The following is a 25,189-nucleotide window of genomic DNA, read 5'->3' as shown; positions in this document are numbered from 1 at the left end:
GCTGAAGTCAGACGCTTAACCGACTGAGCCACCCAGGCACCCCAATATTATTATTATTTTTAAACGTTTATTTATTTCTGAGAGAGAGACAGAGAGACAGTCCAAATAGGGGAGGGTCAGAGAGAGAGGGAGACACAGAATGTGCAACAGGCTCCAGGCTCTGAGCTGTCAGCACAGAGCCCGACGTGGGGCTCGAACTCACAAACTGTGAGATCGTGACCTGAGCCAAAGTCAGACGCTCAAGCAACTAAGCCACCCAGGCACCCCTTCATTTTTTTCTTTCAATCAATATTTGTTGAAAGGCTTTGGAGTTAGGGAAAACTGGATCTGAATCCCAGTTCTGATGCTTATTGGCTGTATCAGGCCTGACAGATACACCTTTTCAGGCGTGCTCAGCTGTGTCCTTCAGAGCCCCCCAGCCACACTAGCCGCAACCCGGCCTCTGCTCGCCTCTCCCTGCAAGCAGTCGGGGTCCCTTGCTGCAGCCACTTGACCAGCTCAGCCTGCAGTGCCTGCAGTGGCCTGAGGACTGGGCCAGCCTCCCCAAATCCCCAGCTGTCGTCCAAGCTGATGTGACCAGACCGTCGGCAGTGGGGGCTCGGGTGCCTCCCCTTGCAGACTCAGGTACAGCTCTGGGTGGGAAACTGGCTTCCCTCATGGCTGCCCAGAGGCACAGGTGACACAACCCAGAAGTGAGAAGCAATTGGACCCAACCGTGACCGACGGCAGATAGGAGATGGGATGTGTCAGTGCGTGCATGTCTTGCCTTTGGTCCCTGCAGTAGTTCACGTGGCCTCTCTGGAGATGCCCTGAGTGCTGGAACTCCCGGCTGGCTGTGTTTTCATGAGAGGCTCTAGTCAACTTCTCATGTGCTGTATGTGCTCACGCTCTTTCGTCGCCTCAGAGTCCCTTTCCTTCACTTTCCTTGGGTTGGGATTACACTCCCAGCTAAAGCATTAGCAAGAAACTTTTGTCTCGGGCTCTGTTTTCCAGGGAACCCAGACTGAGATACCATAGCTGTGTGACCTTGAGCAATTTACTTAACCTCTCTGAGCTTCAGATCCCCGCATCTACAAAAGAGAGGGAACAATAAAGCATCTCTTACAGGATTGTTGAGACAGCTGCAGGCAAAGTGCTCGGCTCAGTAAGTGACAGTTTCCATTTGTATCCTTGCTGGGAACCAGGCGCTGGGTCATGTCATGTGAAAACAATTATTCAGCATTCAACTCCGTGGATATTTCTTGTGTGTCAACTTTGTGCTAGTCTCTGCTCCCAAGGAGCTCACGGGATGTAATTGGGCAATTATACTACAGTGTTATTAGTGCTTTAGTGGTGGGTGGAAAACTGGGGGGCTGCAGTATGGTAGTCAGGGATGGTAATAAGAGGTGGCTCCTTGGAGGAGGTGATATTAAAGCTAAGATCTGAAGAATATTTAGTGGTTTCTGATGATGGGCAGGTGAAGGGCCAAGTGTTCCAGACAGAGGACATGGCATGGGCACAGGCCTGGCGTTAAGGGACAACATTTCAAGGAATATACTGGCTCCCACCCTCAAGAAGCAGGCAAACTGCAAGGGAAACAAAATGGGTAAGTGTGAACCAATGAAAATGCATGAATATGGTCTTTGCCAAGGAATATGTGAGTTCTAGAACTATATGGTTCAATATGGTAGCCAGAGCCACATGTGGCTAGATTTAAATTAAAATTAAATAAAATTTAAAATTCAGTTCCTCAGTCGCACTGGCCACATTTTGAGTGCTCAGTAGTCAACTGTGGCTAATGTTGGACGATACAGATCTAAAATATCTCCATCACTGCAGAAAGTTCCATTGGACAGAGCCACCAGAAAGTCTGAGAACAGAGCTTCCACATCAGGGCAGACTTCCCGGAGGAGGGGACAGAGGAGGAGTACCGGGAGAGTCGCTGGGTGGCACTGTCCTCTATCCCCAGGAACGGAAAAGCCAGGGGTAAAGCCAGCTAGGAGTTGGCTCTGGAAACAGTGCACAACCTGACACCTCTTTGGTCAGGGTATAATCTCTGGGTCTGTGCTGGCTGGCAGCCTCTCACCTGGATTGGAGGACCCAGGAATGCAGGGGGAATCAGCAGAGGAGGGGCTCAACCAGGAAGTCCTCCCGCTCTCAAGGCCAGGAGCATTCTGGGAGTTGTAGTTTGGCATCTCTGGGATGCCCTCAAAGCTTGACAGAGGCAGAAGCGCTGGTGCTGGACCTGGGCTGGGCATCTCTCGGGGGAAAGAGCTGGTCAGGCTGGGGATGGATACCCCCGGGTTGGGGGTTCCTGCAGGTGCTGGCAGGAGGAGGACTGTGTTCTCCCCGCTGGTGCTTACATTGTGGGATAGAGAGGTGATGCCAAGATGGAGCACTAAGCTGGCTGGGAGCCAAGAGACATTCAGTTTAATTTTTTTTTTAATGTTTATTTATTTTTGACAGAGAGAGGGAGAGAGAGCATGAGAGAGCATGAGCGGGGGAGGGGCAGAGAGCGAGGGAGACACAGAATCCGAAGCAGGCTCCAGGCTCCGAGCTGTCAGCACAGAGCCCGACGCAGGGCTCGAACTCATGGACCGTGAGATCATGACCTGAGCCCAAGTCGGATGCTCACCTGACTGAGCCACCCAGGCGCCCCTGAGAGACATTCAGCTTAAACAGAACCCTCCGTCCACACATTCTGGTTAATCAAGATTTGCCCAGGAGAGACAGGAAGTTCCTATAAGGTTGGAGAGGAGAGGTGGCATATGATATGCTATCAGCTGTTGGTCATTTGTGCGTTTAACCCAGTATTTACTGCGCTCAACATTTACTGAGTGCTTACTGTGTGCCAATCCCTGCTCTAGGCACTGGGAATCAGGAGTGAACAAGAGACAAAAGTCTGTGCCTCCAGGAGGTTTCCAGAAGGGAGCAGACAATAAACAATGAATTGCCTTTGCTTCTAGAACATACACCTGTCCTGTAAAAGCCCCGGATTAAACGTGCATTTTGACAGATTTTAACTTTCAATTCAACCATCCTCCCGTCTCCTACCCCCAGGGGTGGCAGTCATATTTAAAAACCACTGACTTGGGGCCTACCGATGATTGTGTCCAAGACATCCAGATGATAGAGGAGAGTGTCCTAAGGTATTAGATCTTATGGGGCCTCTACCTCAGCATTTTGAGTCAATTAGAGAGTGTTAGGCTGCTCCTTGGTAAAATGGGGGGGGGGGGTGGTCCTAACCTCAAAAGGACTGTTGTGCAAATGGAAAGAGTTAACAGATACGGTATGTGTCTCCTGCAACAGAGATGTATTTCCTTACACACACACACACATATCAAGATGAGGCAAGTGAGCCTCCCGTCAGTTCTCCCAAAGCCACGCAGTGTGATGTCCTTTTTCTCTCTTCTCACCTTTATCGAGGTCTAACTCCTCTTCAATAAATGCACATGATTTTAGGTCCTCCAGTTATTCATGCCCGGTGCATTTCCTTAGGAGACCTTGTCACCAATGCAGTTCAATTTATTTGTGCAATGTCCCACAAGAGCCTGGAGCTTGCCAGCTGCTTAGCCACTGGGTGCCCAGCACCTAGCACGCTGTAGGTGCTTAATAAAGATGTATGGAATGGAAGATAGCGACACAGGTGTTTTCTTGTTTAGGGGCGGCTTCCTACGATTCTCTCAAGTTGTCCAAAAGTCTTCACGGGTCTGGCTTCCCACTGCAACACAATGGCAGCGGCCGTCGCACGCAGTAGGCACCTCCACCCCCCTAATGTGCTGAACAGCTTCCCACACGCCCGAAAAAGGGGTGCAGTTCCCCTGCCCGCCGCGAGGGGGCGCTGGCGCATCGCGCAGATCCTTCTTGCTCTGGGGCTGGCGCCAGCCGCCGGGATGATTCAAAGGGCGAGTCTTTACCCAGCGCCTCCAGAGTTCCCGGGCTGCCTTAGGCTCTCGGGAGGGCAGGCCCGCCGCGAGCCGGTACCCGTTGCGGGGGATCTCGGCCGGGATCTGGGGGTTGTCCCGGGAACGCGGGCCGGGATCACGAGCACGTTCCAAGCTGCGCGCGGCGGGGTCGCACAGGCAGGCGCGGAGCGCTTCCGGGAGGAGTGTTCTCGCTGCACTCGCGACCTCTGACCCTAGCCTAGGGGCCTGCAGGCGCTCGCGGGTCTAGCCGGCCGCGCTCCGCCCCAGGCCCCTCCGCGCAGGCGCTGCCAGCCGCGGTTCCCATGGCGACGGGGGCGCTTCCCCGCGCGAGGCCCCGCCCCCAGCAGGCTAGGCTGCGCGGGGCCGCGGCGGCGCGGGCAGGTGCCGCGGGCTGCGGGCAGGTGGCGGCGCGGCGCGGGCAGGCGGCGGCGGCTGCAGGGTAGGTTGTGCGGCGGCCGCCGGCGGTGGGGGCGGGCTGTCTGCCCCCAGTCCCCCACCCGCGGAGGGGCTGGGGAGGCGGCGGTGGGCGATGGCCGCCAAGTTTCTGCTCGGCTGAGGCCCCGGGAGAAAAGTTGGCAAAGTTGGCCCGGGAAGAGGTGGGGGCCCGGTGGATCTCCCCTGGCTCCGGGTCTGCGTGGAGGGAGGATCCCGATTTGGGAGCCGGGGGATCCGTCTCCCGAGACTTGGGAGTGGATCCCGCGGGAAGATCCCGCACAGGGCAGCCAATGGATCCCGCACCACCAGGCTGAAGACTTGGGAGTCGATCCCAGGAGTGGATCGGGCACCGGCGGCCTGGGGTCCCTGCCATTCGATCTCCAGCCTGAGGATGGCGGGGGTCAGTGATTGGAGACTGGGAGCTAGTTGATCCCTTTCCCTCTCCCTCTCCACGCTTGTCCGAGCCGTGGCAGTGGATCCTGAGAGGAAATCTTGTAGCCGGGAGCTGGGGGATCGCCGGAGATCCGGGGCACCCAGTCTGGAGCGGCTAAGATCTGGACGTCCGTGCGGGTTGGAGGCCCGGAGGTGGGCACTGGGGAACGGGGGTGTCCGCGAGGCCGAGCCCGGGGCGAGAGGATTCTGCGGGCAGCGGGGGCGTTGGAGAGAGCCGCGCGCGGGGCCCCTCGGGCGCCGGGGCTCCGGACGCGCCCTCCCCGCGGGGCCTGCTCTCCCCTCCGCGCGCCTTCCCGGGGCTGAGGCGCTCTGATGGGATTAAGGCTCAGCCCCCCTGCTCCTACGCTGGCTCGGAAGGCCCTCATCTTGCTGGTGGCGCCGCCCGGAGCCACAGGCGGGGCTCTTGGGAAGGGAAGTAGCCCGTTGACCCCCACCCGAGCCCGACCTCTCCACACCCTTCTGGCACACACTCGCTTCGGAGCCGGGGCGCCGCGCCCTGAAACCCGCTCGCGTCCTGTAGCGGGGTGCGTGACCTCCGCGCGCCGCCTAGGTGGCCTGGGCTTCCTGCCGGCCGGCGCTGAACTTTCTCTACCCAGGAGCAGCCATTACCTTTTGGAAGGGAAAGGGCTGTACCTGTTGCACAAAGGAAGAGCGTTTTCTTTGCAGCTTCTTTGTGACCTTGGGAAAAACACTTAACCTCTCTGAGCCCCGTCTCCCCTTGGAGCAAAATGGGGTAGGATTGGGAGGGGGATCAAAGTCTTCTGAGTGGCCGGCGGGATTAATAGGTGTGATCGGTATGAGACAGGGACTCTGTAATTAATAAGTGGGCTCTTATTCTGTGGCCATTTCTTTCCCGTGCCCCATCCCCTGTACTTCCCATACAGTATCCCAGGGGAAGCTCCAGAAAGGCAGCTTGCTGTCTTTTTAAACTGCAGGATTAGAGAGATGGTTAACTTGGTCTTTGCTCCAAAGGGGTTTATTGCCCCTCTGATCCCCCTCGCAGAGAGAGAAGCTCTGGAGTTTGGCTAATCAGTAACCAGGGCATTTGGACGAGGCTTCTCCCTTAGCTCAGCTTTCCCCTTTCCCAATCCATGGAGGCTCCTGGACAAACACGCATTCACCTCTAGACACTGGCTTCTCATCCCTGGGACGGTTCCCAAGGGAGTTGTGTAGACACCAGTGCCCTCTTGGTGGTTCTAAGGGGAATCCTTTTTAAAGGATTTGCGTGCTTGATGAGGGCGCAGTTACCCAAGAGAAGTGCCAGGTTCCTGTGCTGGACACACGAGGCCGCTGATTCAGTCAACCAGTGTGTGTATTTGAGTACCTACTATGTGGCAGACACAGGGCAAGTTAGGATCTGCCCTCCTGGCATTACATTCTAGCTGTGGCCCTGAGGCAGCCGTGCTGATTCTTGATGTTGGGGTTGCAACCACACCCCAGATTCTGAAGGTGGAGGACCCCCACCTTGGAGGTACCGGGGGCTTTTACTCAAGGCTGACCTTGGCAGGAAAATGGAACAGGCCACTGTCTGATCCTGAACATATATTCCCTCGCACCATCTCCAGAATACATCTCTTGACCAATTCAGAAAAAGAACCCCAGAGGAGTATTTTAAATATACTTCATTCATTCATTCATTCATTCATTCATTCATTCGTGCGCGCATGCATACATGCAATAAATATTTCAAGACATTGTGTCAAAGAGGAGGCTAGCAGTCATAACCTTGAGGGGTAAAGCCTGGTGAAAAGAGGCAATTGTCTAGAGGGGAGAGCTCTGATAATAAGCAGAGGGGGTGATGCCTGCCTTCTGGCATGCAGCGGAATGGGGGTCAGGGGGGTTAGTTTCTTGGAGAACTTGCCAGCAGGACGAGGATGGTGTTATGGGCCAGAAAAAGGGAACAGAACGGCCTGAAAACACAGGAGGGAGCATGGGGTGTTGGCAGGAGATGCTGGCCGAGACCAGGTTCACTATTCCCAGGGGTTTGGACTTTATTCCAGGGCTGCGGGGTGCTGTGGATGTTTCTCTGTAGGAGGGGCATGGAGTCAGATGTGTGTTTTGGGAAGCTTGCTCTGCTTTTCTGAGGAGGCTGAGAGACCAGTGAGAGTGCTAGAAAAATCCAGATGAGAGGTGGTCGTTGTCTGAACTTGCACAGAGACATAGGTCAGGATTCTATTTAGGGAGCCACTCGGTTGCAGACCCCTTCCTGGAGGCGTAGCAGCTGGGTAGGCTTTCTGAGTGCCCCTTGTCTGCCTGCCCAGGGATGGACATAAACATCCAGGTCCTTGGGACTTCACACTTGAACTCACCACCTTCCTGTGTGAGGGAACGGGGCTCGTTATTCCCATTTCATAGATGCGGGAATCAGTAATGTGGCAAGGTCTTTGCCAGTCACTGTGGCAGAGTAGGGATTTGAACTTGCTTCCAAATTGCAACTTGTGGATGTTCGGAGTCTGTGAGGTTGAGTACAGAGGCCTCAGGGTGGTGAGGTTGAGTCAGGGTGCAGCAGGATAAACCCAGGGAGGCTTCCAGGAGGAGACAGGGATAGAAAGGAGGGAGAGGGGAGGATTACTGGGGGCAAACCCTGGTCGGGCCTTTCCCGGCTGTGGTCTGGGACATCGTTCTTGTTTTGAGACCCAACTTCCTCATCTGTAAAATGGGCTCATGATAAGCTACTCCCCTCACTCCGAAGGGTTGTTCTGTGAGTTCAACGAGGCAGTACATGGAAGTGCCAGGCACAGTGTCGGCACCGGTCCGTGCTCACTAAGTCATGGGTATGATTATTATCTTTATAGCTTGTCATCGGGATGTGTTTCAGGCAGGCAGCGCCTCTCCCAAACCTGGTGGGGGGGGGGGGGGGAGGTGGGGGGCTGGGCAGCCACAGGTGACACTTGAGCTGAGTCTTGAAGGATGAGTAGGAGGCAAAGAGAGGACATTCCAAGCAGGAGGAGCAGCAGGCAAAGGCATAGCTTAAGCGGAGAATCGCATGCTAATTGCTATGCCCAGAACACAGAGTGTGCTGAATGAATGAATGAAAGACCATCGGCAACAAAAAATTCTCTTTACACCCCCAGCCACTCCCTAAGTATTCAAGCAGGAAGGCTTTGCCAGCTTTGGGATATAAAAGAGGGCAGGAAGATCACTGTCTAGGAGTTCAATATTCCTTGCCCCACTCACCTATCCGTATAGAAGTGTCACCCCAGACAAGCCAGTTCCCTCTTAAAACCTCAGTTTGTTCCTCTGTGAAATGGGATGATTGGAGAGAATGTAAGTAAACCACAGAACACATCAGAATACTTGCTGTTCACTGAACCCTTCCTGTGTGCCAGGCTCTGGGCTAAACTCTTTGTTCTTTTTTTATTTTTCACGACAAACCTGGGCGATGCCTGTTTTGGGGACCCTTGATTTTGCAGTTTTTGAAAGTGAGCCTTGGGGGAGTCCTATCCACTCCCGCTACTCAAACTCTTTTATTTATTTATTTACCAAAAATATTTTAATGTTTGTTTACTTTTGGGAGAGAGGGAGAGAGAGTGAGAGTGCGCGCGTGCAGGCTCATGCAAGTGGGGGAGGGGCAGAGAGGGAGACAGAATCCAAAGCAGGATCCAGGCTCTCAGCTGTCAGCACAGACACTGACGTGGGGCTGGAACTCACGAACCGCAATATCACGACCTGAGCTGCAGTCGAATGCTTAACCGACTGAGTCACCCGGGTGCCCCTCGAACTCTTATCATTTAAAAGGATGCTGATACACTGTTTCAATTGAGGGACACACAAGCACATGCACGTACATTTTTTTCCTTTGTGTGATGAATATTTTATCGAGCATTGTATGTGGCAGTTCAAAAGAGCTTCTGCCGTCAGGAATCCACTCCTCAGGAATCTGGTCGATCACATGGGAGGAAAAGTGGCAGAGAGGCAAAGGGAGACAAGTATGCAGATGATTATGGATTGACTTCTACAGGGTAGTTATCACTGCTCCCTTTGTTAATTGCTCAGTTAATGGACCTTTGAAATGTACTGTAGCCTTGTCTCTATTATAAATATGTCCTCAAAGCGTGATCTTTGGATATTTGCGTCACTGAGTCAGAAGTGATACACACACATACATTTGCTGCATATATACATTTTTTTGTATTGTGAAAATAACATGTAACACACCAGAAACTTCGAAGATGGCCAAATGCTACTGTTTTAAGTGGCAAGCCAGTCCCCCCTGCCAGCCTTTATCACCCTCTGCCGATTATCTTGAGTTACTTTTATGTTCACTCTGGAGCCACATGGAAGGAATTGACTCTGAGTTCTGCCACATATTGGCTGGGTGACCCTGGGCAGGTGACTTAACCTCTCTGAGCCCCAGTGCCCTCGGTAGTAACCAGGGGTAAATTGTGGGTGGTGAGGGTTGCTGAGCTGAGTAAATGAGAAGGGCCTGGCAAATGGTCAGTGCTCCGTATGTGTTGATTGCTACTCTTCCTTTTCTTGTTACTTGTTGTGGTAGAGGGGTGTTGCCCCCTCCCCCTAGACTTTGTGCTCCAAGAAGGCAGGAACCCTGTCTTCGCTTGTTTCTTCAGCCCACAGTTGTGGAATAAACAAATGAATCAATATGTGTAGACATATTCTTTTAACAATAGCAATTATAAAACAAAGAATTTCATCCATAAATCAAAAATAGATTTGGATATGTTCCCATTTCAGAATGTTTGGACTTACCCTACTCTTAAAAAGCTGAACAACACCCCCATAGCCTGAAGGTGCTATTAGTTGTTGAACAGATCCTCTGTGGATGGGCATTGAGTTGTTTGGGTTCTTGGCACACAGTGGTGTAATCAACATCCCTGTTCCTGTGTCTTTGCACACTTCTTGCATTCCATTGCATTGCAGTCTTGCAGGACAGATTCCAGGATGTGGAACTGATGGAATAAAGGGTGTTTGGGATGTTGATCTGGCCTGCCCAGTTTCCCTCCTGAGCTGTTGATCTTTTCACATTCCTCCTAAGGCTGTGGGAGAGAGAACCTGTTGGCATATATCGGAGGGAGGGAACAGTGGATGACTCTGATTGGTGGCCATGGGAATAACATCTGGTGTGACAGTAGGGAAGGTGATAGTCCCTGCAGGCAGCATACTTTGCAGCCCTTGGGTTTTCATCCAACCTGCAGGGGACCATGTCCTGGAAGATATGTGCCTGTTATAGACAAAAGTCCACCTGCTTCTCTCTAGAAACATGTGATTTTGCATTGGTCAGGTTTTCCTATGGTAATACTGTGTAACAAGCATCTCTCCTATTGCAGTGGCCTTTAACGGCACACCGTGTGTTCCATGTTCCCGGGTCAGCGGATGGCTGAACTGAACTTGACTGGGCTTGGGCGGCCAGGCCGGACATCAGGCTTTGAGTTGAGTGCGTGTCTGCCCTATGTGTCTTCATCTTGATGCCCAGGCTGATGGTGGCAGCCACTTTTTGGTGGTGGACTCAGGAGCTCAGTGGACCCCAGCGGGCCCTCCGAAAGCCTCTACTAGGAACCTGGGGGTGTCCCTTCTGTCCTTCTTCTGTTGGTCAAAGCACGTCACATGGCCAAGCCCAACGTCGGGCGGAGAGACGTATACTCCCCCAGTGGAGGCTGAGAGGGAGTGAGTATATATTTTCTGAGCAGTAATAACCTGTCACAGTCAGGTTTCTGATGGGGCAGGATGGAGTCTGGGTGGAGGGTCTGTCCAGAAGCGGGGCGGTGAGAACCGTGGCACATGATTTGTATGGGATGCATCAGAGCCTAAGGAGACCTGATTAGACTTAATAACCCAGGACAGGAAGTTCACCTCTCTGAGCCTCAGTGTGCTCATCTGGAAAGTGGGAATAATATGCCCTCTCCGGCAGAGCTGCTGTGAGGCTCACACGTGGTATTGGATAAGGAGATGTTTCGTGTCTGTGACATGAGGTGCGAACGTGGGGCATGACTGTCCTAAAGGTGAGTTTTGCTCTGGATTTGGTTTACCATTCCTCAAGCTGTGGTACTTACTGGTGAGGCCTGTAGAGTGGGTGAGCACACTGAGGCCAGGGGGAGCCTCAGAGGGGTCAGGTTCATATTCACATCCCACCTCTGCCCCCTGTGGGCCATGTGACCTTCGGCCAGTCTCATTACCTCTCCGAGCCTCAGTTTTCCAGTCTGTAAAGTGGATATGGGGTCTGTGCTTGTGACCGTTGGGATGAAGTAGAGGAGAAGCACCTGGTGCCTGTGAGCGTGGAGCTGAGGTGGTCTTGCCAGGGGTGGAATGAGGAATTCTGCAGAATTGGCTCTTCCCAATACCCCTTGGGACTATCGCAGGGAATCTGCATTCAGACTGCCTGGGTTCAAATCCCAGCGCCACCACTCTCCAGCTGAGCGAGCGGCTTTGGGCCAGGCAGTTGGCCCCTTTAGGTCTTAGTTTCCTCATGTGTGAAATGGGCATGACACGAGCTCCTGCCTCATTAAAGGGGCTGATACACAGTGCGCGCCATGAATATACAGGCATCAGCTGTTACTGTCAGTATTATCTCGTATTATCGTTAGTCTGCAAAGGCCCAGGGAGGTTGCTTCTGGTCCTGGGGACCCCCAGGGCCTTGGGGGAAGGGAGTGAGGAGAGAGATGCTCTTAGGACCTCTGCTTCTGAGCAGGTGCCCTGGCCCTTCTGCTGCAGCCAGAGGAGGGCTGTCGGTGAATGGGTCCCTGTTCACATGACTTTCTTTCCCCAGGGCAGGCATTACTTGCTGGGGAGGGGCAAGGTGCCTTGCCAACCATGCTGTGCTCCCAAACCTGGGGCAGCCGCAGTCCAGCCGGGAAAGAGGCCTGGAAACTCTTCGTTTAAGGGATATCAACACTGCTGGTGGTGGAGGCACTCGGCAGGCTTCAGGAGCCCATGGCTATGAGTATTCGTGGAGGCCACCCAAGCTAGGCGCAGGGTGACTGGTTACTCTCTCACTCTTTCAGTCATTCACACGATAAACATTGGTCCTATGTGGATCGTGTGCAGGGTCCTGGCTGTGGGGAAAGTGGGAGTCTGCGGGGTGTCAGGGGTTGGGTTTCTGCAGAAAACTGGGTGGGGGAGGTAGAGATTCTGGGGTGCCCCACACATGGGATTCTTGTGTGGCCCCGGGCAGGTCACTTCACCTCTCTGAGCGTTTCCTCATCCATGAGGTGAGTCTCAGACAGACCAGGATGTCACCGGAGGTGGGAAAGGACAGCTTTTGACCTGTGTGAGCCAGGTGGCTTCTGCCCGGGCCTCTGTGCCTTCAGAAATTTGGGGTTGATGACTGAGGCTGCCTTTCCTCTACTTGCTGAGACTTGGCCTTTGGGCACACTGATGCTAGTTGTAGTAAAATAAAACCAGTAAGTAGAGAGCATTCATTCCCCCCTAGGCACTGTGCTCATCAGTGTTTCATTTCATTCTCATGCCCCCATTTTACAGGAGAGACAACTGAGGCTCAGAGAGGGAGTCGCGTGCCCAAGGGTCACTACTGGGAAGGGAGGATGCAGCTCTTGTGTCCTGACCCCCGCCCGCTGCTGCCCACCTGGCGATAAAGCAGGACAGAGCGGGACAGTTTGAGAATTCTGTCGCCTCTCCATCATGTCATTGCTGCGTGACTTTGGGCAAATGACTTGGCCCGTCTGAGCCTCATCTGCAGGAAGAAGATGCTAAGATTTTCCGTGTGGGGGTCCTTGTGGGATTGGGTAAGATGACTGTATACGAAGCCTCCTGCATATAGTAGGCACTTGAAACACAGGAGCCCTTCCCCGTACAAGATCAGCTTGGGGTTTTTAAAACAAATGTGTGTGAGTTGCGAAGCCCAGGAATTGCTTTGTAAATCACAATGTAAGTCTCTCTTGCTTGGAGTAGCAGCAGAAATAGCGATGGTAGCAATAATGGTAACAACAGCTTGGATGGACTCCTTGTATTCCAGGACACGTGGGACATGTGGGTTTGTACATTACTTTATCTGATCCTTTCCTGTATCCTCTCTTCAGCCTATGGAGAAAGGTGCTGGTGTTGGTCCCATTTTACAGATGAGGAAGCTGAGAGGTGAAGCGCCTTGCCCACAGCTACCAGCTAGTGGCAGGCAGGGAGCATTGGAGCCCCTTGGTGCGTGAATGTCATTGGCGTGTCCCTCCCCCCCCCCCCCCACCACCACTGGGGACCCAGCTGTATTTTCAAAGGCTCCAGGTCAGGCTGCAGCACCCAGCCGACTCTGTTTATATTTATTTTCTTTGTGTGTTGCGGCCTCAGTGACAAAAGGCCTTTCTGGAACTGGCCTGTTTACCTGTGGGGTGGTACGGCACTCGCTGCTGGGGGAAGGAAACCCGGGGGGTGCGGGGCCTCCCAGCAGAAGGGGACGCCAGCGGGCATGTTGGGTACACCGAGGTCACCATGTGAACTCGCACCTGCTGACCTGCCCGGACGTGAAGCCTGGGCCTTGGTGGGCACTGTGCCCACTGAGCCCTGCCCTGTGCCCAGGGCCGGGCCGGGGCATGACTGGTCGGGGAACTCCCAGGGCCCTTTGGCCTGGAAAGCTGCCCAGGATCATTTTAGGCCCCAGCTCTGGAAACTCTTGTCTTTGTATCTGGAACTGATTGCCTGCATGCTGGGGACTGTGCTTGGCACGTGAGGGCATCCTAGGTCATGGGAGAGAACACAGAGTGTAGGAGCATGGGTTCTGGGCTGGAAATTGGGACTCGGCGTTCCGGGACCAGCTTCTTTGCTGTGTGTCCTCGAGGAGGCCCCTGTCCCTCTCTGGGCCTCTTTCACCAGGAGAGGGGGACCTGGATGGGTAGCTCCCAGAGCCCCTTACTCACTCAGCGTAAGGTAAAAGTGGCAGAGTCTGGATTTGACTTCAGGCCTGCCTCCTGCAAACCCAGACTCCCCCTAATAACACTCAAGACAGCCAGTTGCCTTCTCCCCACCTCCGGCTGACCCCGTGGGAAATCACCTCTCTCCCCTTGGAATGTCCAGCGCCATTCTTTCCTTCTCCTGGGATGGTCGATCATTTCCAGCTTTGCCCTTTGCTAAGTGCCCACTGTGCACCCGGACCCGTGCTGGGCCCTGGGTCTCAGGGCTGCCTGGAACGCGGCCCCTGCCCTCTCCAGGGAGAGAGAAGAGGAGGCAGAGGGTGGTGTGATGGTGAGTGCAGGCAGGGGCCCAAGGGGTGCTGGTCTCCTGGCGCCCCCCTTCTGTCAGCTTTGAAGCCAGACTGTTTCCCGTGACGCACCCAGGAGTTGGATGCGAGAGGAAGTTTTGGGACCAGCAGACGCCACCTTCTTCTTGGAGAGGCGACAGGTGCCCAGTCGCGGTCGGCACTAACTCCGGAAAAGCAGTGACGGTGCCTCCTGGCATCGCCTTCGTCCAGATGCCTCAGTCACAGCCCCTCTGCTTTTCCTTCTTTCGGTTCATTCAAAAGGGGGTTTTGTTGGAAGTGGGGGGCAGCTTTTGAAAAGCTTCGGAGGCATTTTTGGAGTGCCCCGAAGGCCGGCTGAGCCAGCAGAACAAGCGTGAGCCCTCTGCCCCGGCTTCCGTTGGGGTCAGCCGGGCTCCCAGGGGGCTCTCCGGGTGTCCCCCAGTTCCTGTTCCGAGGCCTGAGTCATCCCCAAAGGTGGCTCTCCCGTGGACCTTAGCAGCCCCCTGAAGACACCGCCCAGCCTTGTCACCAGCCACAGGAGTGGCTTCCCTTCTCTGCCTCAGTGTCTACACCTGTGAAACGGGGATGCCGACACCTTCCTCCCAGCTTGGCCGGGAGCTCTGAACGAGGTCACTCGTGTGAACGTGGGGTGAACGTGGGGTGGAAGGCGAGTCGGTGTCCATCCTGTCAGGTGAATGGTGATGTTAGGTAAAGCCCCCACTGTGTGCATGTGTCTCTCTGGAGTGCTTCTGGTTTATGGCTGGTGGGTCCTTCTGCCTTATAGGGCGCTCAGCTCCACACCTGGCCTGTGGTGGCTTGAGATTACTGCTTGTCAAGTGGCTCTGGTTTCATTTTCCAGATGAATAATTTTTATTCTCTTTTTGTCCTCATTACAATACATTTACACTGTATACATTTGCATTATAATACGTTTTTCCATTGTTGAACGTGTATTTATTGTTAATGTTTATTTATTTATTTTTGAAGAGGGGGTGGGGAGGGACCGAGAGAGGGAAACAGAATCCCAAGCAGACTCTGGGCTGTCGGTGCGGAGCCCGATGCGGGGCTTGTACTCATGAACTGTGAGATCATCACCTTAGCTGAAATCAAGAGTTGGACGCGTAACCGACTGAGCCACCCAGACGCCCCTCACTGTTGAACATTTAAAATACAGATAAACCAAAAGGAAGGTAGAACTCATGATCTGACTTCTAAGGTAGCCGGTGGTAATAGTTTGAGGAGTGATTTAAAAAAAAATTTTTTTTTTTATGTTTTATTTTATACTTGAGAGACAGAGAGAGAGAGAGAGAGAGAGCATGAGCAGGGGAGGGGCATAGAGAGGGAGACACAGAATCCCAAGCAGGCTCCAGGCTCCGAGCCGTCAGCACAGAGCCCGATGTGGGGCTCAAACCCACGAGCAGTGAGATCATGACCTGAGCCGAAGTCGGACGCCCAACCGACTGAGCCACCCAGGGGCCCCTGAGGAATGATTTTTAGATTTGTCAGACACACGATGCATATGTACATGTGATTGAAAGATGTCAGCACCGTAATCTGGGGGTTCAGAACGCTGGCTTTATCCTCAGGTGGATTGGTTCAAATCCGGGCTCTGCGATGTCCTAGCTGTGGGGCCTTAGGCAGGTCACATCCCCTCCCTGAGCCTCAGTTTCTCCTCTGTAAAGTGCGGCTGTGTGAGGATTCAGTGAGTTAATGTATGTGAGGGGATTAGAGGTGCCTGGCAGAGAGCAAATGCATAATTTTTACTAGCTATCATTTTATACGTATGCGTATTTTTTTCTTGTGAGCGGTGAGCGCCTTTCCGGGAAGGTTGCAGTCTACAGTTGGTGGATTTGGACATCAGGCTGGGGGACCCCCAGGCCACCTCCTCCGGGGAGTGCCCAGCGGTGCTCAATTTCATTTCAGACGTGGGGGCTGCTCAGAACGGGGGTTGGGCCGGGTGTTTGGGCCCACACAAAGCGCCCTGGATGCTTTTCCAAGCCAGTCCTGATCTTTATCTTTATCTTTATCTTTATCTTTATCTTTATCTTTATCTTTATCTTTATCTTTATCTTTATCTTATCTTTATCGCTCAGGGATGTTTCCTGTCCCCACCAGGGCCTGAGCGTTGTTGTCCAAGTTAAAGCGGGCAGATGGTCCCAGTGGACTGGAAGAGGCCCCTGTAAGATGAGCTCAGCAGGAACCCTTCTTCCTCCTCCTCCTCCTCCTCCTCCTCCTCCTCGTCCTCCTCCTCCTCGTCCTCCTCCTCCTCCTCCTCTTCCTCCTTCTCTGGCTGCAGCTGTGGCTTCAGGATGAGATCAGCCACACCTGGAACAAGAGGCAGGGTCAGGTGGATACCTCTAAGAAGGTCTGAAAACTAGGGAGTCACCTGGACATCAGTGGGACCCGGAGAGCCAGAGAACGGTATTCAGAGGTGAGTTTAGGGTTGGTGATACCCATGGAGGGAAGTGATGTCGCCCCTTACTTGCTCTGTGACCAAGGGGAAGTTAGACAACTTGATCTGCCCTCAGTTGCCTGGTCTGTAAAACGGGGCTAATAGGTCTCACCTTATAAAGTTGTTGGGACACAGTGTGTAAAGGCCCCTGGCACAACCAGGCACACAGTTCATGCTTCCTCCTCCGAATCGTCTTCATTTAGTTATGTTTATAACAAAAATGCTGACTGAGCACATCTGGTGCTAAGATCTTGCTGCGGTCATCACACTGAATCCTTGTAATTAATTGTAGTCGCGGGGCCCATGGGTGGCCCAGTCGGTTGAGCCTCCGACTTGGGCTCAGGTCAGGATCTCACGGTTCGTGGGTTCAAGCCCCGCGTCGGGCTCTGTGCTGACAGCTCAGAGCCTGGAGCCTGCTTCGGGTCCTGTGTCTCCCTCTCTCTGTGCCCCTTCCCTGCTTGTGCTCTGTTTCTCTCTCAAAAATAAATAAACATTAAAAGTTTCTTTAAAGAAATAAGACATAATAAATTGTAGTCGCTATTGCCAATAATACTACTGTCTTGCTGTCTGATTCCGCGTTGCTTGGGACTATGTTTAACCAGAGCTCCACACCTTTATCTGTGTGAGAAAACATTCAACACCCAGTAAGTGGTCAATAAAAGTGGTGTCATAGTGGGGACTATTATTTTTGCCGGTGCTCTCGGGAGCTGTTTGTATGAGAGGCAGACAACTCACCCCAACCCAGCGTTTGTAATTTGAAGCACCTGCCTGGGTGGGTCTTCTTCTGGGGCTGATCCTAAAACCACCGCTTGATGTCATTGTTGCCTCCCCCCTAGTAGTGGTCCCCCCCAGGCCCTGTTCCCTCACCTCCACTGCTCTGAATGGCCCTTGAATCTTGGGAGTGCCCTTCGGATTCTCCAGATTGAATATTGTACCCATAAAATGCACATCCCAAATCTCTCCCAAATTTGGAAGAGTGTCATCTGGCTGTTGTTGTAGGATGTGGTACTGAATTTGCACCCAGAAACTGTGTTTTGGAGGGGTGTACCATGGAGGAAGGAGGCTGGCTTGTAGACGGTGTTGGGAGGTCACCTGGCCTTGTGCGCTCCTGGCTTGGGCCGTGGCCTGGGTGTTTCCTTGAGCAGGCTGTCATCTTCACGTGCCACTGTTTCCAGAGAGGTTTCTTTGACAAGCTTCTAGGGGGAGAATGATCCTGGGGAATTTCGGCTTCTGGGGTGTCTAGTGTGAGGGGGTAGAGGAAGGGTAGGCGGCTGAACCAGGCCGGGATCCCAGCTGGTCCCTGGGTTTCCCTTCTACTGAAAGCCAAGGTGATGCTAGAGAGAGATGCTAAGCTCTAAGTATAACTCTGTGGGTGGAACTTATTACAAAAACAATATAGAATTTATTGTAGAGAGTGGTTCTTATTACCAAAAACAATACAGATTTGTGGTAGAACACAAGCAAAACATACGTGTGCAAAACACTCTACAAAAATCAGTCAAAATATTAACCACCTAAAAGGGTAAGATTAATGTTTATTGAGCACTTGGTACGTGCTTTACGTGCTCTATCTCATTTCACCCATTCAGAAAACCATATTCATGAGGGATTTGGACTCAGGACGCTGTACTCGTGAACACATGGTCAGAACCACGCAAAGGATCTTGCCATCCATTGATTCTTCCACCTGCCCTCCGTCTACTTTTCCAACCCTTCTTCTATCCATCTTTATATCTACCCATCCATGTTATTCTGTCCACCCACCCATGTACCCACCCACCCATTAATTTACCCATCCAATCTTCTATCAGTGCATACATAGAGCATCCAAATATCCACCCTTTCCATCCATATATCCACCCATCCATGTATCTACCCATTCATCCTTTCTTCCACCCATCCATCCAATCATCCATCTATCCATCCATCCACCCACTCATTAATTTATCCACCCATCCATCAGTGCATATGCTGTGTATTCATTTATCCACCCATGTACGCATTCACCCTTTCTTCTGCCCATCCATCCATCCATCCATCCATCCATCCATCCATCCATGCAATTATCGAGTACCCGTTTGTTTTAGACACCTCTTTACTGAAGACACAACAGGATTCCGTGCCTTTATGGGCCAGACACTCTAGTGGGGAGAAGGAGGTACACGGGCTCATTAAAAGGCAGTTTTAGTTAGTGGTTAAGAGCAATAGTGAAAATAGAAGGTGATGAGAAAAACCAGTATCTGGTTTAGATAGGAATAAGGGAATGGTTCTTTGAGGAGATTAACTCTGAGCTGAGACCTAAAGGTGACAAAGGGGCCATCTGAAGAGCCTAGAGGGAAGTGTTTGGGTTTTAAAGAGATTCTTCTGGCTGCAGAGCAGAGAACTGACTTGGGGTTGAGGCAGAGGGGAAGCCTGGAGGGCAGTGAGGAGGCTGCGGTCTTGCTGGTGGGAGAGGATGGTGGCAGGGGAGTAGAGGGCAGCCCTCCCCGACCCGCCCCTGTCCACTCTTGCCCCTCTCAGCACATAACCCAACTTGCAGTCTGAGGATTCTGTATGCATTTCTCTAGTGTCTGTCTCCTCTCTGGGCCTATGGCCCTCTGGAGGGCAGGAACGTTGTCTCGTTCACCGTCGTGTCCCCAGGACGGTCCCTGGCATACAGGAGGTGCGCTCAATAAATATTTGTCCAGTGAGTGACCGGCGTGTCTCAAAGAAAATCTGGGTGAAAATAACAATGAGTAGAGTGAATGCTCGTGATGCCCAGATAATAACGGCAGCGAGCCTGTGTTGAATGCGCCGTGCTAGGCTCCTGCCTGCCCCCTCGCTGGGCTGTACCGTGGGGAATTTTGGCAGCTCCGGGAGGCCCTGTCACCTGGCGGGCCCTCAGCAAATCCCTGACTGCTTCGCCTTCGGGAAAAGACTTCACCAGCCTGGGTGGGGCAGCCTTGGGCGAGGCCTCTCGGCTGGGTAGGAAGTAGGACTTGTGTGCCTTGAAGACGGAGGTTCAGACTGTGAGCTCTGCTTTTCCCAGCCTGTGACCTTGGGCAGGCCCCACACCCTCCGTGAGCCTCAGTGGTGGTGACAGGTAACCATGCTGCCGTGTGTGGATCCCCTAGGAGACGCCAGACGCTGTGGTAACTCACTTCGTTCCCATGGTGGCTCCAGGAAGTAGTAATTCTAGTTGTTCCCATTTTCCAGATGAGAACACTGAGGTCCAGAGAAGCAAAGTCATTAATTAGCCCCTATGGCCACTCGGGAGGTGGCATTTGAACCCACATACAGCTGGTGCTTTGAAGCTCTAACGTTACCAATTCGGTGCTTCCCAAGTTCCAGTCACTCTTGTATCATCTCGAAAATTGTTCCTATCTGTGTACCAGCTGGACTGTCTCTCAGTCAACCCTCTTCTTGAACTTGACTCACCTTTTAAAATACCACTTTTATGGAGACATAATTCACATACGATACAATTCATCCATTTGGAGTATACAATTCAAATTACAATTAAAAATAGAAATACCTGGGGCGCCTGGGTGGCTCAGTCGGTTAAGCGCCCGACTTCAGCCTGGGTCACGATCTCGTGGTCCGTGAGTTCGAGCCCCGCGTCGGGCTCTGTGCTGACAGCTCAGAGCCTGAAGCCTGCTTCCGATTCTGTGTCTCCCTCTCTCTCTGCCCCTCCCCCGTTCATGCTCTGTCTCTCCCTGTCTCAAAAATAAATAAACGTTAAAAAAAATTAAAAAAAAATAGAAATACCTTACAAACTTCCAGTTATAGAATACATAAATCATGGAGGTGAAAACTACAGCCTAGGGAACATAGTCAATAATATTGTAATAATGTCGTTTTGTGACAGGTGGTGACTATACTATGTTGATGAGCACTGAGTGATGTATAGAAGTGTCGAATCATTATGTTGTACCCCTGAAACTAATAATACTGTGTGTTAATTATTAAAAAAAAAAAAAAAAAAAGAAATACCGTTTGACCCAGCAATTCCACTTCTGGGTATTTATCTGAGGAAAACAAAACCCTAACTCAAAAAGATATCTGCACCCCATGTTCATTGCAGCATTGTTTGCAATAGGTAAGCTATGAAAGCCACTTAGCCATAAAAGAGAAAGCCATTTGTGCCATATTTGGATCTTGACGGCATTATGCTAAGTGAAATAAGTCAGAGAAAGACAAATACCATAGGATTTCACTTCCATGTGGAATCTGAAAAAATCTTCCACTTCTAAACAAACAAAAAAACACCCAAACTAAGTGCATAGATACAGAGAACAGATTGGTAGTGGCTAGAGGCAGAGGCTTCTGGGGGGGTGGGGGGCAGTTAGTCACTAAGAGGGGTGCTTGGGTAGCTCAGTCGGTTAAGCATCTGACTCTTGATCTCAGCTCAGGTCATGATCTCCTGGTTCATGGGTTTGAGCCCCACGTTGGGCTCTGTGCTGATGGTGCAGAGCCTGCTTGGGATTGTCTCTCTCTTCTTCTTCTCTCTCTGCCCCTGCCCCGCTCACATGCTTTGTCTCTCTCAAATAAACCTTTAAAAAGTTGCTAAGAGAATAGATCCTAAAATTTCTCATCACAAGAAAAAATTTTTTTGTAGCTATGTATGCTGATGGATGTTAACTAGAGTTCTCATTGTGATCATTTTGCAGTGTATTGAATCATTATGTTGAACACCTGATTATGTTGAACACGCAATTATGATGTTATATGCCAGTTAGACTTCAGTAAAATAATCAAAGTAAATGCAAAGAAAAAATTTTTTTACAAAGTGTACAATTCAGTGGTTTTTAGTGTATCACAGAGTTCTGTAGCCTTCACCGTGATCAATTTCAGAACAGTGTTACAACCATAAAAAGAAATCCTGTACCTATTTTTTAAGATTTTATTTTATTTTATTTTATTCATTTAAAAAATTTTTTTTAAATGTTTGTTTATTTTTGAGAGAGTGACAGAGCATGAGCAGGGGAGAGGCAAAGAGAGAGGGAGACACGGAATCTGAAGCAGGCTCCAGCTCTGAGCTGTCAGTACAGAGCCTGACGCGGGGCTTGAACCCACGAACCGTGAGATTATGACCTGAGCTGAAGTTGGATGCCTGACCGACTGAGCCACCCAGGTGCCCCTTCAGATTTTATTTTTAAGTAATCTCCATGTCGAACGTGGGGCTTGAACCCACAACCCCAAGACCAAGAGTCACATAGTCCCCTGACTGAGCCACCCCAGGTACCCCAAAATTCTGTACCTATTAGCCATCATTCCCTGCTTCCCTCCAATTACCCCAGCCCTGCCTGGGTAACCACTAATCTACTTTCTGTTTCTGAGGATTCGCCTGTTTTGGATATTTCACGTAAATGGGGTCATACAATGTGTCATCTTCGCGAGTGGCTTCTTTCACACAGCGTAAGGTTTTCAGGATTCACCCTTGTCATAATGTGTACTAGGACTTCATTCCTTTTTTATGGCTGAATAATATTCCCTTGTGTGGACGTACCACATTTTGACTTAAAAAATTTTTTTAATGTTTATTTATTTTTGAGAGACAGGGCACGAACAGGGGAGGGGCAGAGAGAGAGGGAGACACAGAATGTGAAGCAGGCTCCAAGCTGTCAGCACAAAGCCCGACACGAGGCTTGAGCCCACAAACCGTGAGATCGTGACCTGAGCCGAAGTCAGATGATTAACCGACTGAGCCACCCAGGTGCCCCTGACTCTTTTTTTTTTTTAAACTTAAATAAACATTGTAAAGATGTTTGATGGGCTAGTTATAGTTGATGTAATACACGTGGAAATAGATCATAAAAGAAAGCATATTTAGTAGCGTATCATGTCCCTGCTCTGGTGTACCTGGGACCTTGCCTTCTAAACTGAGGTGAGCTGTGTGCTTGTGTCATTGTTGTATTTGGGAGTGGGTACAATGGGAAGTGGCACTTGTCCCATGAATGAGGAAAGCACATTCCGTTGGGCTCAGTTGTGCCAGCATTGACTGCTCTCGGGCTGCACACCGTCCCCGTCCACATATTGGGTCGAAACACGAGAGGACTGGTTTTGCAGGTCAAACGGCGTTGCAGTATCGCAGTTTCATATGGTACGGCCTCCGGATGACCCCACCTGGTGGGCGAGGTCGATCCCATTCTCCAGATGAGAAAACTGAGGCTCAGAGAGGGAGGTGAGCCAAGAAACACAGCCGGGATGGAAAGAACTGGGACCCATAGTCCCTGCTCATTTCACTTGGCCTCTCTGGCCTCCCTTGGCACTCGGCAGCGACGTTGCTGACTCACTGGCAGAGGAGGTGCACTTTGGTTTATTTACTCACCAGTTGGGGATGGGTTCCCCTGCACCATCCACGCCCCCCTCGCTGCCGCGTGGCACCGGCGTGCCCAGCAACCTGTACTGGTGAGGCAGCTGGCCCGGGGACTGGACAGGTTTACCAATCTGTGGTCCTGGGGTCCTCCGGCAGCCGGGTCCTCTGCCTCCCCGCCCTGAGCCAGGGGCTTGGCCCTGCCGCAGCCGGGAATGCTGAGCCGGTGCGTCCCCCAGGGGAGGGTTGGTCCCCATTTGGCAACGCCCCATTTGTGGGGCAAGACGGCAGAATCCCCAGGGGCGGGCATTGGATCTGGGCCCTAACAAGGCTGTCTGGATTTTCGTGCCTTTCCTTTGGAAGTTTTCCTTTCTAGGGGAAGGAACAAAAGGCTTGAGGTAGATGAGTGTTTCGCTCAAGGTCACACGGCCAGCTAGGAGCCCAGCCGAACAGAGACAAGACCTCAGGATTCCTGCTTCTTAATTCATACTTCTTGCCATGTGACACCCTCCCTGCGTCCCCTCGCCATTCCCCCTCCCCCCCACCGTTGTTGGAGAGACCTGTCCATGCTGTCCCCCTCTAGCAGGTGTGAGCTGGCTTGGGGGGGTCGGTTTGCTAAAGCTCCCGAGATGTCTGGGTGGAGGCCGAACGCCCACCTGCTGCCCGCAAGCCTCGGGCATCCCATGGGTGATGCGGAGAGCCCATCAGGCAGGTTGAAACACGAAGATGCTCTCGACACCCGGCACCGCTGTGGGTAGGGGAATGGCTTTGGGCCCCTTCCCCATCTTTCCCCTCATGCCAGGATCCACCCCCAGCCTGGTCCGTGGCCATCTGCCTCTGGGTGGGCCCGAGCCTTCTGGGCTGTGCAGGGAAAATGCCACTCACTGCCTTCCTGCCTGCCTTGCTCTGGGTGGACAAAGCCTTGGGGGGGACCCTGCCAGTCCGAGGTGGGGTGACAGAAATGGGATGAGACCCACTGCAGTCACAGCCCAGTGAGGATGACCACCGCTCCACAGAGAGACCCGAGTTCCAGTCTCGCCTCTGGACAAGTCACGTGTGATAGCGATGCCTCCTTCAAAGGGCCGTTGAGGGATCGAGCACATAGTATGGGAGCTCGATAAATGGCCGTGCCACTGGGGAAGAGGATAGAGCGGAGCAGGTGGGGTCTTGTAGCAGACAAGTGTGGGTTCAAGGTCTTGTCTTCACCGCTTGCTGCTTGTGTGACTCCGGGGAAGTTGAATCCTCAGCCTCAGTTTCCGTGTTCGTACAATGGAAACGATTGTAGACTCGCCTTGTGCCAGGCCGTTGTGAGGGCGAACGGACACACTGCCTGTGGAGTTGTTCTTACGCTGGCGCTGGGCATGTCTTTGGCAGCTGGTATAAGGACTGTTATTAATGTAACGTCAATAATAATGTTTCCACAGTATCAGCATCAAACATATCTGTGTGCATTTATTGGACGATCGTGCAACATCGTTTCACGATGTGTTTCAGCGGGGCTCCTCCTGCGGGGATTTGGGATGAGACGTTTGGCCTAAGGCCAGGGACTCTGTGTCGAGGCCAGTGGCCCGAGTGAGGCTGGTTGGTGGATGGTGGGGGGGCAGGGGGGGTTCCACCCCAACTCAATCCCAGAGAACGGTTCCCAGGTCTGGCCTTGGAGCCTGTGGGGCAGGAACAGAAAGGCCTGAATGTTTCAGAGATGCTCTAACCTTGTGGCTCCCTGGGGGCATCCGTCGTCCCTCACCCCACCTCTGGGGTTCCGGTGGGGCCCAGGGGTCTGGTGCACTGATTGTTGGGACCAAGGGCTTGGCTTCTCATCCTTAGATTCCCAGGAGGCTGGGGCTGGAGGAGCAGGGGTCGCTGAAGCCCAGAGAGGGCAGAGAGTTGGCCTGCGTCGCCCAGCAAACCAAGGGCAGAGGGCTCTGGGCGGGGACGTCTTACTTTGCACCACATTAACCTCTGTCCTCACCGAGTTTGATTTCTGCACTTCCCCGCATGCGGCACATAGTCTTTTCCTTACTCATAAGCGGCACCTGATACTAAACAAACCACAAGGCCAAAGATTGATCCCCCTGGACCCACATGATCACGGGGGTGTTCTCCAAGACCTCAGAGCTCCAGCAGGGTACTGAGGGGAATGGTAACACTACCAACCACTGCCGTAACGTGGCTGTTAACACATGGAGCACACGCTATGAACTGGGCCCTCTGCTGAGCACTTTACACCGATTCACTTCATCATCCCGACGGCCCCGTGAGGCAGGTATGATTTTCATACCCATTTTACAGATGAGGCCACTGAGGCACAGACAAGCACGTTAACCCACCTTAGGCCCCCTAGCCAGCATGTGGTTGATCTGGGATGTGAACCCAGGTAGCTGCGTGCCAAGACCGGGTCCTGGCACCAGGTTTTTTAAAAGAATGTATTTATTTTTGAATTGTGGTGAAAAACATAGTGACAGAAATCTGCCATCTCCATTGTTTTGTGGCATTGAAGACATTCACGTGGTCTG

At 52.3% G+C, this 25,189-nt stretch overlaps 1 protein-coding gene across 2 annotated transcripts in view; it reads left to right on the top strand.

Moving 5' to 3' along the window:
* The first annotated feature begins 4,320 nt into the window (after window positions 1-4,320).
* KIAA1671 (uncharacterized protein KIAA1671 homolog) overlaps window positions 4,321-25,189 on the top strand; it is a 201,556-nt gene continuing 180,687 nt past the window's right edge. The window contains exon 1 of one of the 2 annotated variants that reach the window (XM_045042018.1): window positions 4,321-4,344. The gene's annotated coding sequence lies outside the window, so the exon portion shown is untranslated. Of the gene's footprint in view, window positions 4,345-4,729; window positions 4,926-25,189 lie in introns of those variants that run through there. The other variant, XM_003994871.6, reaches the window with a different exon arrangement.

Source organism: Felis catus, chromosome D3 (assembly GCF_018350175.1).
Source record: "Felis catus isolate Fca126 chromosome D3, F.catus_Fca126_mat1.0, whole genome shotgun sequence".
Classification (NCBI taxonomy): Eukaryota; Metazoa; Chordata; class Mammalia; order Carnivora; family Felidae; genus Felis; species Felis catus.
The sequence above is the reverse complement of the archived record's forward strand: the minus strand, read 5'-3'. Positions and strand labels throughout refer to the sequence as shown.